Genomic DNA, 19,085 nt, shown 5'->3' with positions numbered 1-19,085 from the left:
TCAGATGCATCTGTACACATGAAAGTAAATTGAGTTAGCTGTATTGCAGTTAGTGTTGTTCTGTGGATAGACTGATTTGGATCTAAAATTAATGTCAGGGATTGATGCTTAATGTGCTGTTTATTGACATCTGTAAGAAGTTACAAAAGGTAGGAGCTGAGAGATGTAACTATTGTTCAGCTAATTGGAATTACATATAAAGTTTATAATCGCAGGAATTAAATGAAGAGAGAAAAGGGCAAAAGGAGCCTAAACCTGTGCCCGGCAGCTTCTCCTTGATAAATTGCTGAGGAAAAAAAGAAAAAGGTAAAAAGCTGACTGTCTGCTAAAGAGGTGAAAAGGGGGGGGAGCAGCGGCTGCTAGAGCTGGAGCTACAGCTCCTCTCCTCCGGGCTCGCCGCCCGCGGGGGATGAAGCAAGGGCGGGATCACCAAACGTAATAGCACCCCTGCGGCAAGCAGTAGGTGTGGGGGGGTAACCAATCTATGTAAAAGTTCCGTTTTCGCCAGGGGATTTAGTAATCTGAAAGCAATCGGCTGGTCCTTATTGGGAAGATCCAGATAAGGTTGCAATAATTAAGATGATAATTAAAATGCAGAATCCTGATTGGGGTGATTTACAAGTGATTTTGGATACATTAATGGACCCTACAGAAAAGATATGGTTATACAGGTTGAGAGGGATAAAGTGAGATAAGATATTCGGAATGGGAAAGTAGAGGCTAACGTTGGTGAGAACTTTCCAAAAGAAGATCCCCGATGGAATTATAATACAGGAGGCGGGTTATGCCGTCTCCGGAGGTATCAGGATTGGTTATTGATTGGCGTTCAAACTGCTATGCCGAAGCAAATGAATTGGTCAAAATTGTATAATGTGATGCAGAAAAAGAATGAATCTCCCTCGGCCTTTTAGAAAGATTAAAAGAAGCTGCCAAAACCGGGATGTAAATTTTTTAGTAGACACAGGGGCTACTTAGTCTGTACTGAATTCCTTACAGGGGACGGTAGGTCACAGAGCTACAACAACTGTTGGTGCCACAGGGAAGGAGGAAGTACGGCCATTCCTACAACCCTTGGATTTGTGTTTTGGAGAAAAGGAACTAACCCACAAGTTCTTATATGTTCCAGATTGTCCAGTGTCCCTTTTAGGATGGGAATTATTGACCAAATTGGATGCTGTAATAACATTTGAGGATGAAAACCTGGTAATGAAAATTCCAGAATCTAAGGTAGGACAAATTCTGTTTTTAAAAGAAAACCTGGTAGTGAAAATACCGCAAGCAGTGGAGGAGGCTGTGATTCCTATGGTATGGGAGACTGACATACCTGGGAAATCAAAAACAGCCCAGCCTGTAAAAGTGGAACTGAAGGAAGATGCCAAGCCAGTACAGTTGAGGCAGTACCCACTGAAACTAGAAGCTAGGTTAGGAATAGTACCTCTAATTGAAAATTCTTGAAATATGGTATTCTAGAGGAATGTGAATCAGAATATAATACTCCAATTTTTCCAGTAAAGAAACCTGATGGTAGTTATCGATTAGGCCAAGATTTGCGGGCTGTAAACCAGATCACTAAGGACATTTACCCGGTAGTTGCAAATCCATATACCTTGTTAACATCTGTGAAAGAGAAATATAAATGGTTTACTGTACTTGATCTAAAAGATGCCTTTTTCTGCATACCCCTTGACCATGAAAGCAAAAAGCTATTTGCCTTTGAATGGGAAAATCCACACAATGGGAGGAAAACTCAGTTAACCTGGACACGCCTTCCACAAGGGTTCAAGAATAGCCCAACCATCTTTGGAAATCAACTAGCCAAGGAACTCGAGGAATGGACTACAAAAGGTCATATCATGATCCCTCGACAATGGTATTTGTTGCTACAATATGTAGATGATATTCTGATTGCGACTGAGACGCAAGAACTCTGCATCCAGGTAACAACTGAAATATTGAACCAATTGGGAATGAACGGTACAAAGTATCGTAAAATAGAGCTCAGATTGCATCCGAGACTGTGATCTATTTAGGATGCGAGCTCTCTCAAGGACAGCGAAGGCTAAGCCTGAACAGGATACATGCTATTTGTGCTATTCCAGAACCACAAAACTTACATGAGTTGAGATCTTTTTTAGGAATGACAGGATGGTGCAGACTCTGGATTATGGACTATGGGTTGATCGCCAAACCTTTGTATGAAGCACAAAGGAATAAAACATTCAAGTGGGGAAAGCCACAACGTGAGGCCTTCCAAAAGCTAAACCAGGCTTTGATGCAGCACCTGCTTTGGGCCTGCTGGACTTGAGCAAAGACTTCCAGTTGTTTGTACACGAGTGACAAAGACTTGCCTTGGGAGTATTAACCCAACGACCGGGATCCTGGAAAAGACCTGTTGGCTATTTTTCCAAACAGCTAGATCCGGTAAGTGCTGGGTGGCCGGCATGCTTATGGGCGGTAGCTGCTACAGTAATGCTGATCCAGGAGGTCCAAAAACTAACTATGGGAAAAAGGATAGAAGTGTTTGTATCCCATATGGTGACAACAGTATTGGAACAAAAGGGGGGCCATTGGCTTTCCCCAAGCAGAATGATGAAATACCAGGTAATTCTGACAGAACAAGATGATGTTGTTCTAAAAACTACTAACCTAATGAATCCTGCTGAGTTTTTGGGTGCAGGTACAGAAGAAGGAGACCTGGAACATGATTGTGTGGAAGTTATCGAATACACCCATACAAGTCATCCTGATTTGAGAGACACCCCGCTGGGAGGTGCTTTCGGAGTTGTTCATGTGCATGGAGTCCTTTGGAAAGAGCGGGGACTGCTCTCTTCACAAGGAACAAACATTAAATACCAGAAGGAAATACTGAACTTGATTAATGCCATTCAGAAACCATCGCAAGTTGCTATAATGCACTGTAAAGCTCATCAAAGTGGAACATCGAAAATTATTGAGGGAAATCAGCTTGCTGATCAAACATCTTGGTCGGTGGCACGGCAAGTGAGAACAATGGTGGGTTTTGTCTCCCAGAAGGTAAGAGCAATTGATTTATTACCTTCATAGCCAGCAAGAATAATTCTGGGTGGTATGTAACCACCAATGGACAAGTTGTGGTGCCAACCACTATTATGAGAGGAATACTTCAGACGGAACACCAGAAGTGTCACTGGGGTGCAGAAGCATTGGTAATTTATCTAAGAAAACAAATTATGTCGGTCCAGATGTTAACAATGGCAAAGTCTATTACAGCTAAGTGTGAAATTTGCTTGAAAATAATCCTCTAGTAAAAAGAAAAATAGAAATGGGAAAATTAAGACAGGCATGCAACCCAGGGATTATTGGCAAATAGATTACGCGGAACTCCCCCGAACTCGTGGATATAGATATCTACTTGTTGTGGTGGATACCTTTTCTGGATGGCCAGAAGCCTTCCCTTGTCGCACCAACCAAGCAAAAGAAACTGTGAAATGGTTAATCCCTAGATTTGGGGTACCAATAGGAACATCATCCGATAGGGGGTCCCATTTTGTGACACAACTGGTAAAGGAGGTTAGCAGATGTTTAGGGATTCAGTGGGATCTGCATACTCCCTGGAGGCCCTAGTCCAGTGGACAGGTAGAGAAAATGAACTAAACTTTAAAAAGACAACTTAGTAAGGTCTGTCAGGAGGCAAAGATTCAATGGCCACAGGCCTTACCAATAGCATTGTTGCGTATCAGGATAAAACCTAAGGGTGGAATGTCAGTAAGTCCATACGAAATTCTGTATGGCAAACCCTATGAAGCACCAAACCCAAATCCAGAGGTCCACGTAAAGGGTAATCAGGACCTGTACAATTATGTGTTGTCTCTTGGCAGGACACTGAATCGACTCCGATCTGCATTAGTGGAGTCGACCACTGGCACTTGAAAATCCAGTACATATAGAACCTGGGACACTGTGTATATGAAAAACTAGAACGAAGAGCCTTTGAGAGAACGTTGGGATGGACCCTATCAAGTACTCTTGACCACGTTTACCGCAGTTAAAGTTGCCAGAGTAGACTCCTGGATACATTACACCCGTGTGAAGAAGGTCCCAAGAGCGTGGTCATCACATATCCTAGGTCCAACCACACTCAAGACTACATTGCAATAATGCCTGGTCTGCATTACCAAGCTTTGGTTTTGGTTATACCCTGAGTTTTTGTGCTTTTGAAAATTGGAGAGGGAAGTGCCACTCTATTCCACAAGGCCCCTGATAGACAGTGGGAAAGCTCACCCGATGCATGGAAAATTTATAAATGCAAAAATGAGACTATTCGAATGGAATTGCAAATTAGGCCACGAAGAGCAGTAGATAGTAATGAAAGTACCCAGGTGCCACAGGTAGTACAAAGTGTACAAAATCAGGCAGAGAACCTAATGATAGGATTAATCCGAGACTTTGCACGAACACAAAATATCAGTAGCATCACTGCCTGCCTTCCCATACCAATATCAGCTGAGGATCCAGTACAGTGGGGAATAATCGCTACTACCTTACCAGAAATAAACAGAACTGGTAAGATAGCATGTGAATCCCACACTAGAATAGAAGAAGTCCCAACTGAACAAAGGATAAGAGAACGACAAAAATGGAAAACGCCAGGACACAGGGCAGATTGTTTAAAATTTCCTAAAGCAAGGTATATTACAATAGGACGATTCCACGATGTAGGATGGTGCTTCTATGACAAGTGGACCACTAAAATAGTGAATCAAAAGGTTGAACAGACCTACTGGGAATGCAAAGATCAGGATAACAAAACATAACTGAATTATGGAACAATATGTGGACATTAAGTATTATACAATAATACCAATACAGTGAAGCAATTCCATGGTGCATACGGTGGTCCGATGTAACAGAACGAATGACAGTACCATGGTGGAATTGCTCACGGGTGATAACTTGTCAAACAGACATTAAAGAGATACCTTTGTCCATTGTCAAAGTAGCAGTGATTACGGGCTGCACTTGTCGGAAACAGTTAGACTCACAGGCAGCCTTTAAAATTGGGATTGATAAAGACAAAATTGACTGTAAAGGAGTTATAGGCAGTATGGGACATTTAGTTTGGGCCTTAAGTGATGGGACCTGGACTACACATTTGCCAATGGGAGGACCAATTAGAGAAATTACTTTGGGGTTGCCAACACTACGTCCCATTTGGAAAAGGTCACCTTTGAAAAATAGGCAAGAACTATTACAGGTCAGACATAAACGAGAAATAAACGAGGATGATGTGTGGCATGAACCATCAGGCCGTGTTAAATTTAGCTGGGCACTAGAATCTTTCTTTGCACCAATTGCAGCCTATAGGAATAGAGAAATGATTGATAAATTGATCGGGCAAATGGATCGATTGGCTAGAATAACTAAAAAGGTTTTCGGGATCTCAATATACAATTACAAGCTACGACTAAAATGACCTTGCAGAATAGAATGGCACTCGACATAATGTTATTAAAAGAAAATGGCGTCTGTGGATATTTGAAAGACAGAATCGATCACTGCTGCATCCATATTCCAGACGTAACTTCAGAGGTTGAGAAAGACATTTCTAAGATGACCCAAACACAAGTGGAGCTGCAAAAGGAAAAACAAGATGCAGAACAAAGCTGGATAGGAGCTCTGTTGAATAAATTCGATTTAAGTTTGGGAGGATGGGTACATTCACTACTAGAAAGTGTAGTTGTACTTGCAATTGTCATTGTTCTTCACTGTTTGTTATATGTAGGTATTAAGCGCATAATTAGTCAAACAAATGCTAGGAATAATTGCATTTTCAGTATCCTGAGTAGGAATTATGCTAATCCTATGTTTGATAACCCTCCAGCTTATGAAGAGGCACGACTGGAACTATCACACCTGAAGAGAATTACCAATGAATAATCGAAGAAATTGATTGAGGTGAAAATGCATTGTCTAAGAATAGAAAAGCATTTTCAAAGGAGGGAAATGTTAGTAACAGAACCAGTTTTACAAAATGTTCCTGGAAGGATGAATCAGTTTTGTAAACTGTCCCTGAGAGGATGTTCAAGCATATCGTGTTCGAGTACACTCCTATCTTAACAACCTAGCTTTTATCTTAGCCTAAATACGTATAGAGTGAGGACACTGCACATGATCAAAATAGTTCCAAGATGTAGCAATTGATGTTGTAATCAATATTGAGTAACCGTTACATATCTTAATGAATATATGAATATGTATGTGAATGGACTGTATAAATACTGCGTAACTTAAACTGACCAGCGAAGCCAGCTTTGGGTGCGAACCCCTGGTTTCCCAGTGCTGAAATAAAGCACCACATAATACTACGCCCGTGGTTATGTGTCCTTGATTGCTAACAATAAGGTTGTATGATTTTTAATATACTCTTTGTTTCATGTTACTTGGTAAACTGTATTTGCTAAAATTTTAAGCTGTAAAGTGCTGCTCATATCTACCAAAAGCAACTACAAACTACACTGAACACTTAGAAGATAAGTCCTATATTGCACGTCGCTGAGAAGAAAGGAATTTGTGTTCAGGCAAAACAGCACCTGCAAGGTTATGGACAATAACCAATGTCTACAGCTGAACACAAGAAAGCCCACGTGGAATCAGAGAAGTTTGCCACTGGAGCTTTAAACACGGACTCTACAGCAAATGGTTATCAGGAAGGGAATGCCTGGAAGTTTGCTTTTGCAAATGGATACAGGCCTCCCCTGAAAGTTTGTCTTCAAAGCTTGAAAATACAGACTCTGGAGTGAACAGTTATCAGGGAGAGAAGAATCCTGACAGTGTGAACTGTGACGGATATGGCCTCACCTGAGAGTTTGTCCTCGGAGCTCCAGGACACAGACTCCAGAGCGAACGGTTATCAGGGAGGCAAGAATCCCAACAGTCTGCTTCGTGAACTGGTACAGGCACCGGGAGAAAAGGCCAGCAGCATTCGGCTCGCCATATTTCCCCCATGCAGTAAATAACAGAGTGAACCTGCCACTGAATTCTTGAAGTTGCACTTGTCTTTAAGAAATCTAAACGCTGTTCTGCAGTGAGCAGAACCCTAAATTACTCCCCATGGTGTCCCATGTTGCCACAGGACTTGCTTTTCAAGGCCCAGGACGGTGTTGCAGGCAGTGCCGTGGGGCACAGTGCATGTTTCCAGTCATCTGGTGGTGGCTTCCACAGAGCTCTTGCCCTGGTGGGTTTGTGTCAGTGTGATATAGTCAATTTGCCAGGCCTCTCAGTATTTACACTTTAGTCATCGCCCTCCATACCACACAGGCTTTGTGATAGAGGGAACTAACTAACACTTTAAGGGTGCCTAGTTTAGAGCTTTATGTAACCAATTATGTTAAGTAAAAACAGAACCTCATCGAATGCCAAGATAAGAAGTTTTACAGCACCTAGATGTAAACTTGAGGCACCAAGTGTAAACTTCAGAAGACGAGATAACAAAGATTTACAGCAAAAGGGGGGAACCGGTCTGGTTTCAATCAACTTGGCAGCTTGGGTTCCAGTCAATTCAACATAATGAGCCAAAGGGAAAGAATTCACTGTGATGAAGGTGAAGGAGCCCCAGGTGTTCCTGGGGTTATTATGAATATGTAATACCTTACTGTATTTAAACACACCTCATATTGTTAGAAGTTGCCCCATAACCCCCAAACTCCTGGGTCCCTCCTAAACTCCTAGGTCCCTTTCCCAAACTCCTGGGTCCCCTTTTTCTTGAACTCCTGGATTTCTTTCCTGAACTCCTGGGTCCCCCCAAACTCCTGGGTCCCTCCTGAACTCCTGGGTCCTTCCCAAACTCCTGGGATCCCCCCGAACTCCTGGACAACCCCCATGTCCCCCCCCAATGACACTGGGACCCCACAAATAACCAAATAAATTATTGGCGCCTCCCCCAATCTTGGGGTCACTGCCGCTTTAAGAGCCGGGAGGGGGCGGAGCCTCATGCAGAAAAGCTCAGCCAATTAATGTGAGGGGGCGGAGCCGCACGGAAGGGGGCGGAGCCGCGGGGAAGCAGAGCCACACATGGAAGCACTCAGCCAATCAGCGGGAGGGGCAGACCCACACACAGAACCGCTCAGACAATCAGCAGGAAGGGGCGGAGCCGCGGGGAGAAGGCAGAGCCACACGCAAAACTGCTCAGCCAATCAGCAGGAGGGGGCAGAGCCGCAGGGAGGCAGAGCCACACACACAGAACCACTCACCCCATCAGCGGGCAGTGGGAGTGGCGTCCTTGGACCATGGCCCAGACGCCTGGGTCCCCTCTGGGGGTCAATGGGTTAATTAGCCCGCCCACCAATTAGCAGCTCCCGCTCTATAGTAATTACGTTTATTCGTTATTACGTTAATTAAATGTTGGCCCTTAACAAGCCACCCCCAGTTCGGTGGAGTCCTTAATGACCAGACTCCCCCACTCATAACTCAGCCCTTAATAAGCAGCTTTTCTCTGGATGTTTGTTAGTCAGATTCCTTAATGAGCAGCTTCTCTGGATGTTCATTAAATGGTTTCCTTGACAACCTCATTAACCTCAATCAAGCTCCTCAATTAGTTGCCTCCCCCTCCCTTCATTAGCACTAAGGATCTCCCCCTGCCCCATCCCCTCATTAGCGCTAATTAGCTCATTAACAACCTCCCTCGTCTCCCTTGCCAGCTCCACCATCGTCCCCTTGGTGCCTCCTGGTTCCAGCTCATTAGGAAGCGGCACTTCCTCTGCACGTTAACAAATGTCTGGCGCTCGTTATCATCCAAATTAAGTTGTCCCTGGCTCAACAACTGCTCCAGGTGTGACAGAGCCATGATTATGTAATTATTGTTGTAATTAGCAGTGTTATTTTGGGTGTAATTATCGCTATTGTCCCCAGGCCCCTCCAGCAGCTCCGCCACAGCCAGGACGGTCCCAGCATCTCCCAATGGAGATCCCAATGTTCATATTTATCCTCATTTTTACCTTTATTTCGGCACCACCACCACGGTCTCCACGCCGGAATCAGTTTTGCCGCCTCCCCCGTGCGGATCAACCGCTGGAAAGCAGCTCGTTCCGCCGCGCTAAGCGATCCCCACAGCCCGCAGCCTTCGCACCCCCCTGAAGCCTCGGCCTCGCGTAGCTGGCGCGGCCGCCTCAAGGCGGCCCCCAGGCCGGGGAGAGCCGGCGGGGGACCCTGGTCGGAACGGAGGGTTTGCAGCACCTGCTCACGGTAAAAAGCTTCGGAGCAGCCACCATGGGCGCGGTAGCAGCAGTGTTCCATAAATGTCTTTTTAACAAACCGTTATATCGCTCAATCTTCCCAGAGGCTGGCGCACGATAGGGGATATGATATATCCATTCAATACCATGTTCTTTGGCCCAGTTGGTTATGAGACTGTTTTTAAAATGAGTCCCATTGTCTGACTCAGTTTTTTCTGGAGTACCATGTCGCCACAGGACTTGCTTTTCAAGGCCCAGAATAGTGTTCCGGGCAGTGGCATGAGACACAGACTATGTTTCTAGCCATCCCGTGGTTGCTTCCACCATTGTAAGCACATAGCGCTTGCCTTGGCATGTTCTAGGGAGTATAATATAATCAATCTGCCCAGCCTCCCCATATTTATATTCCAAACACCGCCCCCCATACCACACGGGCTTTAACCTTTTGGCCTGCTTGATTGCAGCACATGTTTCACAGTCATAGATAACATGTGAAATAATGTCCATGGTTAAGTCCACCCCTTGGTCCCAAGCCCATTTATATGTTGCATCCCGTCCTTGATGCTCTGAAGCATCATGGGCCCACCGAACTAGAAAAAAATTCACCTTTATGTTGCCAGTCCAAATCCACCTCATCTACTTTAATCTTAGCAGCTTGATCCGCTTGCTGGTTGTTTTGATGTTCCTCAGTGGCTCGACTTTTAGGCACATGGGCATCCACATGCTGTACTTTTACAGTCAGGTTCTCTAGTCGAGCAGCAACGTCCTGCCACAATTGCAGGTGCTCTGGAGCTTTACCTTGTTCCAGTGCAGTCTGGATCAGTCCATGGCAGATAGTAGGGCAGTGTTTCCACCCCTGGCGCAGTGGATTCCAGGTCTATTGGATACCCTTCCTACCCTACCCTGTGGCCTGCATTCTGCTGCTAAAGGAATAAAGAAAAATGCATTAGCAATGTCAGTTGTGGCATACTCTTGGCTGTCTTTGACTCCAGTTCATATTGCAGTTCTAACATGTCTGGCCCAGCAGCATTTAATGGTGGGGTAACTTCATTTAAGCCACGATAGCCTACAGTCAGTCTCCATTCTCCATTAGGCTTTGGAAAAAGCCATACAGGACTATTGAAAAATGAGCGAGTCTTACTGATCACTCCTTGACTCTCTAGTTGTTTGATCAGTTTATGAATGGGGATCAGGGAATCTCGGTTGGTGCGATATTGTTGTCTGTGCACTGTCGTGGTAGCAATCGGCACCTGTTGCTCTTTGACCTTAAGCAGTCCTACAACAGAAGGGTCATCAGCAAGACCAGGCAAATTAGACAGCTGTTTAATGTTCTCAGTCTCTACAGCTGCTATACCAAAGGCCCATCGATACCCTTTTGGTTCTTTAAAATACCCACTCCTTAGGTAGTCTATACCAAGGATGCACGGAGCATCCGAACCAGTCAAAACAGGGTGCCTTTCCCACTCTTTTCCTGTTAGGCTCACTTCAGCCTCTAATACAGTCAATTCCTTAGATCCCCCAGTCACTCCTTCAATACTGACAGATACTGACCCTTTATGATTCGATGGCATCATTGTACACTGAGCACCAGGGTCTACCAGGGCTTTATACTCATGTGGTTCTAACATACCAGGCCACCGAATCCACACAGTCCAATAAACTGTGTTGTCATTGTCCCTCTCCTCCACCTGGCTGGAGGCAGGGCCCCACTAATTGGTACTTTGCACAGTTGCTGGTAGGGAGACACGAGAATCCCTCCTACTCTGTCTGGAAAGCCTCCCACTGGAAACTGGAGCAGCTTTTCTCTTGGGAGCTTTCTTTTTCAACTCACATACTCTTGCCTCTAGGTCAGCAGTGGGCTTGCCATGTCAATTACTCATATCTTCTCCCTGGTCACGCAGAAAAAAAACATAATTCAACTAATGACATGTCGCATTTCTCTTGGGCTGATGCTACAGAAGGGCATCTCTTCCCAATAGCTGTGGCTTGGGCCCGTGTATGTGATGAGCAGGATCTGTCCTCCCTCTTGGACAGTTTGTCACACAGTTTCTCCACAGCTGTGACACAGGCTTGTAGGGGAGAAGAAAGAATGTCTTCATACTGCTGCAACATGTCTGCTACTTCACCCACAGTTGACAGATCGTCTTCTGAAAGGGTGAGCAATCCTAAAGTGTGGGCATAAGACGGTGGTGTGCTCTGCACAAACTTCCGCACTATACCTTGGGTACATGGCACTTCATCAGGACCTGTAATTGTCTGTGGGTCACTGTAAATTATCTTAACCCACATCACTATTGCCTGGCTTGCTTAGCTCTGTGTAACTTATTGTACGAGAAACAGGACTTCACTGATGCCTTGCAAAGATAATAATCCTTGGTGCATCCTTGGGTGAACTGGATAACAGAAACCTGGGCACAGGACAGGAGATACGCCAGTTTTAACAAACTCAGCAGTCTGAGACCTCACCAACTCATCACACTGGACCAAATGTGACCGTGCACAGAGAAGAGGACCCAGGGTCACGATCACTGCACAGCTGCAACCAGGAGGAGCCGGAGGTGGAGACTATGGAAATGGTCTCCTGAACTCACTGTAATAAGAACTGCCTTCTCGGGAACAGGTTATGAATATGTATAGGCATTCCTAAAACTTTCATGAATATGTAACACTTCACTGCATTGAACCAAGCTCACAGGTACTGTAATTTCTCACAGGTATTAGGTGAAATGATTCCCCGTGTGTCCGACGTCATAAATGAATACATACTTTCCTTGTAACCTCAAGGGTTGTAACATCATTCCATGCCTCAGATCTCAAGTGCTGGATGTGCAGTTGGCGTCACTCAGCAGCAGAGCTGGGGGTGCGGGGCTGGCGGCTCTAGCAGCTGCAGCTCAGGCCCCTGGAAGTCACAGGCGGGACTGCACAGCAAACCGGAACCTGGGTGCAGGATGCAGGGCCTGAGGGCTGTAGATCACAGACAGACAGACAGACAGGGTTCTCTCCAGATGCCGGCCATGGGCGAAGAGAGAGTGACCCTCATGATCACCCTCTTATATAGGGGGTATGACAATTATGGGATGGAATACTTCCGTTGGTCAGTTCTAGTAACCTGTTCCATCCACCCCTCCCCAAACACGCCCCTCTCACAACGGAACATGGGAAAACTTACCAGTCTTTCTTGGCTACCATAGTAATAAATCTAAACATGAGCTTCTTCAGCATTCCGTTGGTCTCTTATCAGCACCGAGTGCAGCATCCAAGGAAAAATACGCAGCTAAAACTCAGAAAAGTACAGACACTGAGAAGAACTGAGCTGAAAGAAAAATCACTAAAAGAGAACCAGTCCTGTTTTTAACAAAACCAGTACATTCTACCCCTTATTCCATACCATTTGAGTCATACCCAAATCACTATTGCTTTCTGCCTGTCTTCAAATGTATATACACACACACAAAAATATGTATATCACTAGTTCATGAGTGCAAGTCTCTCTATCACAGCAGTCTCTCTCTAGGCAGGAGAGGTGATGTGCAATCTGATGCAGTTCGTGTCCAGAAACTCTAAGTCAGAGATATCAGTCTCAGGCAAGTTACTGGATACCACTTGTGTGTGTGTATGGCCGGCATCTGGAGAGAACCCTGTCTGTCTGTCTGTCTGTGATCCACAGCCCTCAGGCCCTGCATCCTGCACCCAGGTTCCGGTTTGCTGTGCAGTCCCGCCCGTGACTTTCAGGGCCTGAGCTGCAGCTGCTGGAGCCGCCAGCCCCGCACCCGCAGCTCTGCTGCTGAGTGACGCCAACTGCACATCAAGCACTTGACTTTGGTTTTGTATATTTTGTATATATTCTCTATTTATTAGTAGCATTAGTAAAACCCTTTAAAACTCTCCAACATGAAGGCTAAGTCCCTCTTCCTTTCCCCTTATCTTTCTTATCATCTTTCCGATCTAAAGGAAGGGGTGGTGGGAGGTAAAGGGGATAACAGAGAGCATCTGCCACGGTTTATTGCTGCCTTTCCTTAAACCATAACAATGGAAGAAGGGAGGAGAAGATGACTTGGGCACCACTTTAATTCACTGGCATCCCCAGGGCTTTAGAGTCTTCCTGGATTCTACCCAGGTTGCGCCTTGCTCTGCCATTTGTGCCCACATGGAAGAGCGGCTGTGCTGTACAGGGGCAGAGCGAGACCAGAGCCTGCAAAGGGATGGCCATGGACAGGGAGGTGAACTTCAGCTACTGCAGGAACCAGCTGGAGAACAACATTTCTGAGGGGTGAGGATGGCTGCCGGGCATGACGGGATGGCTGGGAAGAACCGCTCAAGGCAGCATGGAAGCGTAACTGTTTGGGATGATGAAATCGGTGAAAAGGCAGGTTAGTACATCCATAACCACCATTGAGAGGGGGTCATCCCCATCCCTGCTGCGCAGCTGACAGCAGAGTGCCCATGCAACCGAGATGCGACGTCACAGCCCATGTTCCATCTGCAGCGCCGGTGCCCAGCAACATCCACAACACAGCGACCCTCTCCAGCTCTCAGCACTGCCCTTGTCTGCTCCTCTTACTTTCTTCCCGCTTACCCTGGTCCAGTCCAGCCCTTCTCTCCCATTCCCAGTGCCTCAACCGCATAACCCAACCAATCACCTACACCCAATGCCTCAGTCCCTTTTTTCGGCTCACCCGTCTTTTGTTGTGAAGCTCCGGAGGAAGAGGAGACTTGTGTTGCTGGAGGTACAGTCCCGCTCCACGGCTTGGGCACCTCCACCGCCCGGGCAGGCCGGAGCAGGCACCGCGGGGATGGCGTGGGGTGGGGACCCCACTCTGGGGAGCTTGGGGACCAGGAGCTCAGCTTGTCCGCTTCACCCACCCCTGCAATGCCACGGGCTGGGAGAAGCCCTTCTGGGCTGCTCGTCCCCTGCTGAAATCGAGCATCCCTGCCTGGGGGGACACGTCCCCATGGGAGCCCAGGGCACCCTGGGCTCGTGCTGGAGGGATGCTCAGTGGGAGCAGCTGGTGCTGCCCGCAGCCTGAGCCCGTGCCTCCTCTGCCCCTTTCCAGGCTGGAGCCAAGGCAGCCCAGCCCTGCCTGTGGAGCAGCGCGGAGCCAAAAAAAACACCTGCGCAAGGTAAGGGGCTCCTGGGCACCAAGGGAGGTGTGGGGCCGGACTCTGTGCTTGTGATGCCCCGAGGGACAGGGACATGGCTGCTCACCCCTGCCCTCTCCACTCCCACAGAGCTGCTCCACAAGATGCCAAAGCGCACAAAGCATGAGATACTCCGGATGTAGGTGGTGGCCCGTGGGTGCTGGTGGCCCAGGAGCTGCCCAAACTCCAGGCAGCTATTGCTGGCGAAGTGCCCAGGGGACCCATCACCCCACAGCTCTCCCTGGGCAGCGAGAGGGGTCAGGGGTGCTGAGACTCCCATCCCACAGCTCTGCTGAGCTGCCCAGGGCAGGACCAATGCACTTTTCTGCTTGGCTTTTGCCTTAGGTTACACCACAGTGTGCTGGGGGCTGGAGAGCCAGTTGCTGCATGGGGGCCGAGCAGGTAGAGGAGATGCAGGTGGATGAAAACATTGAAGAATACCTGGATGTAGATCAAGTACAGATGGATGAAGACATGGAAGTGGATGAGAATGCGGAGGAAGAAATGGAAGTGGATAGTGACATGTTAGAGGAAATGGAAGTGGATGGGTAGATGATATGTTGATGATGGGCTTGGTGGGGTGGGAGAGACAGAAGAGGGAGTTAGTAGTTTGTTGTGTGTATTTACATAGTGTATTGATTTGTAGTGTGTATTTATTGATAGTGTAGTGTATATTTATGTTGTATGTATCAAGTAGTATGTTGATTGTATTTCATTTGTTGTAGTTCACGTTTCTTTCTGTAAATAGGTTTACCTTTCTATTTTTTTCTGTAAAGATATTTATTCATGTTTTTTCAGACCTGCGCTCTTTGTCTTTTTCTGGTATTGGCCGAGTTGTGGTTTCCGCTTGCTCTGGGTTCCTGGGGCTGGAGGTGGCTGGGGGTGCTGGCACGGCCGTCCCGGGGACAGGGGGTCCCTGTGCACGGAGGGCTCCCACTTGCAGTGCTCACGGCACTGGGCACCTGTGGGGTTGGCTCATGGGCTGCTGGAAAGCGGTGTCCCCAACAGCAAAGCTGCCACCAGCAACAAGTGAGCTCTTCCGTGACCAAGACCTGCATGGATACCATCAGAAGAAATACAGAAGGGCTCGTGGGCAACGGGGAGGTCGCCTTGGGCGTAGTGACCATGAAATGATGGAGTTTTCTGTTCTTGGAGAAGTTAGTAGGGTGCTCAGCAGAACTTCCACCTTGCACTTCCCAAGGGCAGACTTTGCCCTGTTCAGGAGGCTGCTTGGCAGAGTCCCTTGGGAAGCAGTCGTGAAGGACAAAGCAGCCCAGGAAAACTGGTCTCTCTTCCAGAAGGAAATCTTAGAGGCACAGGAGCACGCTGTCCCTGTCTGTCTAAAGATGAGACGGCAGGGAAGAAGTTCCGGCCCGGCTGAATAGAGGACTGCAGCTGGAACTTGGGAATAAAGGGAGAATTTATAAACTTTGCAAGGAGGGGCAGGTTGCTCAAGAGGAATACAAGAATGCCACAAAGTTAGGCAGGGAGAAAATTAGAAAGGCCAAAGACCAACTAGAGCTGAGCCTGGGCACCACTGCGAAAGGTAACAAGAAATGTTTCTATAAATATATGAGCAACAAAAGGAGGGCTAAAGGGAATCTCCATCCCCTGAGGGGTACGGGCGGAAACACAGCGACAGAAGACGAGGGCAAGGCTGAAGTACTAAATGCCTTCTTTGCCTCAGTCTTTAGGAGTCAGAGTGGTGGTGCTCCAGGTACCCAGCCCCCTGAGACAGGAGACAGGCTCGGGGTGCAGAATGAAGCCACAATAAGCCAAGGGGGAATGGTTAGCGACCTGCTACACCACTTGCACACCCACGAGTCTATGGGGCCAGATGGGATACGCCCAAGGGTGCTGAGGGAGCTGGCCAAGGTGATCACTAAGCCACTTCGCACTATCTATCAGCAATTCTGGTTAACTGGGGAGGTCCCAGTTCACCGGGAGTTGGCTAATGTGACGCCCATCCACAAGAAGAGCTGGAAGGAGGATCCAGGGAACTACAGACCTGTCAGTCTGGTCTTGGTGCCAGGGAAGGTCATGGAGCAGAACATCCTGAGTGATATCACACAGCACATACAAGAAAACCATGTGATCAGGCCCACTCAACATGGGTTTATAAAAGGCAGGTCTCGCTTCACCAACCTGATGTCCTCCTACAACCACGTGACCCACCTAGTAGATGAGGGAAAGGCCGTGGATGTTGTGTAATTAGACTGCAGTAAAGCCTTTGACACCCTATCCCACAGCATCTCCTGGAGAAGCTGGCAGCTCCTGGCCTGCATGGGTGTATTCTTGGGCAGGTAAAGAACTTCTCCCCAAGTAGCAAGAGACAAGACAAGAGGAAATGGCCTCACATTGCGCCAGGGGAGGTTAAGATTGGATATTAGGAAAAAATTCTTCATGGTGAGGGTGGTGAAGCAGTCTGTTCTTTCTAAAGCAGGAAGGGACAGAGCCAATGTCTCTGTGCTGCAAGTTCCTACTACAGCTTTCAACTTTCTGACTTTCTGCAGAGCTTAGAAACTGTCCCGGTTTTGTGAAAAGCAAGACCAGTTCTCTTTTAGTGATTTTTCTTCCATCTATGTTCTTCTAGGTGGCTGTACTTTTCTGAGTTTTAGCCTGCACATTTTTCCTAGGATGCTGTACTCGGTGCTGATAAGAGACCAAAGGAATGCTGAAGAAGCTCATGTTTAGATTTATGATTATGTTAGCTAAGAAAGTCTGATAAGTTGGGTAACATCCCATGCAAACTGCCTAAATTCAGCACTGGGTTGTGGTTCCTTTAACCAATGTCCCCATGTCCATTCCTCATGACGTGGGACATCTCAGATGAGTGCAGAGCAGGGTGACACACCACAGGGCTGAGGTGTCTCCCGTCCTTTGGAGTAGCAACAGGAGGCCAGAGGGACACTGTGACTCCTGCCTCTGTGTGTAAAAGGGACAGACTCTGTCTCTGAACATCCCTGGGTGCAGAAGGAGCCCAGGATGCCAGCTCAGATATGGATGCCTGACAGACCCGGACATTTCTGTGTGTGACTCCAGGAACAAACCCCACTGGCCCAGTGAGATTCATCTCAGCTGCCCTGGACAGCCTCATTGCAAGTGCTCCTGTCTGCTACGTCACCCTTGCCCATGATGCCGGGCTGTGCTCTCTAAAGTGCCACAACAATCAGAGAGGTTCTGGGATCCTTGGAAAAGGCAGACACCCAACCCAACTTCAAGAAGGGCTCTTTATTAAAATCCAGCCATTTTTCCACAAGCAGAGCTGCTCCTCCACCTGGGTCAGCGACGCCAGCAGCACAGGGCTTGCAGGGCCCATCGTGATCGTGGCTGCTCCCTTGGACTGCTCAGGATTGCAATGGTCTGAGCAGCAAGGGAGCGGATGAAGGGTTTACTGTCCTTCTCCAAGGGCCGAAGGGCTGCAACAGAAAGAAGCAGAACCCAGATGATCTCCCACGTCTGCAGAGACACCCAGGCATCCCCTCCTCCTGACCAAGCTCCCTACTCACCACTGCAGATCTCAGCCAGCTTCTCCTCCTCCCTTCGGTCCCTCAGGGGCCGCGCAGCCAGCCCTGGGCACAGAGTTCCATCAGACCCCTGTTCCCTCCCCCTCATCAGAGCTGGCTCCAGGGGATACCCCAGAGCCGACATAGCGGGACTGAGCAAGGTAGCCACCAAGGCCACCTGCGTGGGCAGGGCCGGGAGGGGAGGCCAAGGCCCTGCCCGGGGCAGCCGGGGCTCTGGCAGGCACAGGGCTGCTCCTTGTGCCAGGGCAGCAGTGGGGACTGGGGCCAGGCTGCCAAGAGAAGAACCCCGGGGGCTGTGACTCACCAATGAACCTCACGGCCGCCTCTCGCAAGCTGGCCTGAGCATCCCTCAGGTATGGCAGGCTCTGACTCAAAAACTCTTGAGCCCTGCTCCTGTTCTGCTCCAGCTGGAGAGAGCACAAGGGTGTGAGCATGTCACTGTCTGCACCCCACCCCGAGCTGGCTTGACCAGTCCCTCCTCCCAGTAACCCAGGTTTCCCTTTCCCCGCAGGCCACTCCTGCCCCCCAGCCAGTAGCCCTGTTGGGCTGAGGCTGAGACAGACACAGGAGAGTGGTCCCAGGGCTGCTGAGAGCCCTCCTTCCCGCCGGGCGTGGGGCAGAGGGAAGAGCCCTTGGGGGTTCTGTTCTTGAGGACAGGGAACAAGGATGCAGCTCGGGGCTGCAGCAGGGCGGGCGAGGCACATCTGCAGAGCCCACAGCACAGACATGTGGGGCAGCCCTCAGTCAGCCTGGGCCTTCGTTGTTCTCACCAAGCTCTCTCCAATCCTCCATGTCTGCTGAGTCTGCACGAGGTGTTTGAGCTGCTTCCATTTCAGGAGCTCTGCTGCACCAAGGAGGGCTTCCCTGGCGGCCTGCGGAACAGCAGAAGATGGGACATGGCACCCACGGTCTGCATAAGGAGACCTGGCGTTCTCCCATTCTTGGCTTTGTTCCGGGAACACCTGCCCTTTGGGGGCAGCGACATGCCCTGGCCCAAACATCTGGGGCTCTCTTGGGCACAGCCCTGGGGGACAGGGACTGAGGCTCAAAGCTCGAGACCCAACACCTGCAGGGACAGCTGAGGAGCCCATAGGGATGCGCCTGTTCAGGCCTCGGTGGCCACAGGCTGCTGCTGAGCCCTGTGAGACCAGCTATGGCAGGTGGTGGAAATGGCCTTGGCAGCTTCCCTACTGCTACTCATGCTGGGTCT

The 19,085-nt window shown here is 48.5% G+C and overlaps 1 long non-coding RNA gene across 1 annotated transcript; it reads right to left on the bottom strand.

Annotated features, from left to right (window-relative positions):
- Positions 1-17,629: 17,629 nt before the first annotated feature.
- Positions 17,630-18,283, bottom strand: LOC309452051. Its single transcript, XR_014186418.1, has 3 exons — positions 18,180-18,283; positions 17,858-17,920; positions 17,630-17,767 (listed from the first exon to the last, which is right to left on the bottom strand). It is a non-coding gene; the product is annotated as an uncharacterized lncRNA (long non-coding RNA).
- Positions 18,284-19,085: the final 802 nt, after the last annotated feature.

Source organism: Streptopelia decaocto, assembly GCF_964273445.1.
Source record: "Streptopelia decaocto genome assembly, contig: HAP1_SCAFFOLD_507, whole genome shotgun sequence".
Taxonomy (NCBI): domain Eukaryota; kingdom Metazoa; phylum Chordata; class Aves; order Columbiformes; family Columbidae; genus Streptopelia; species Streptopelia decaocto.
This window is presented reverse-complemented; position numbering and strand designations above follow the sequence as displayed.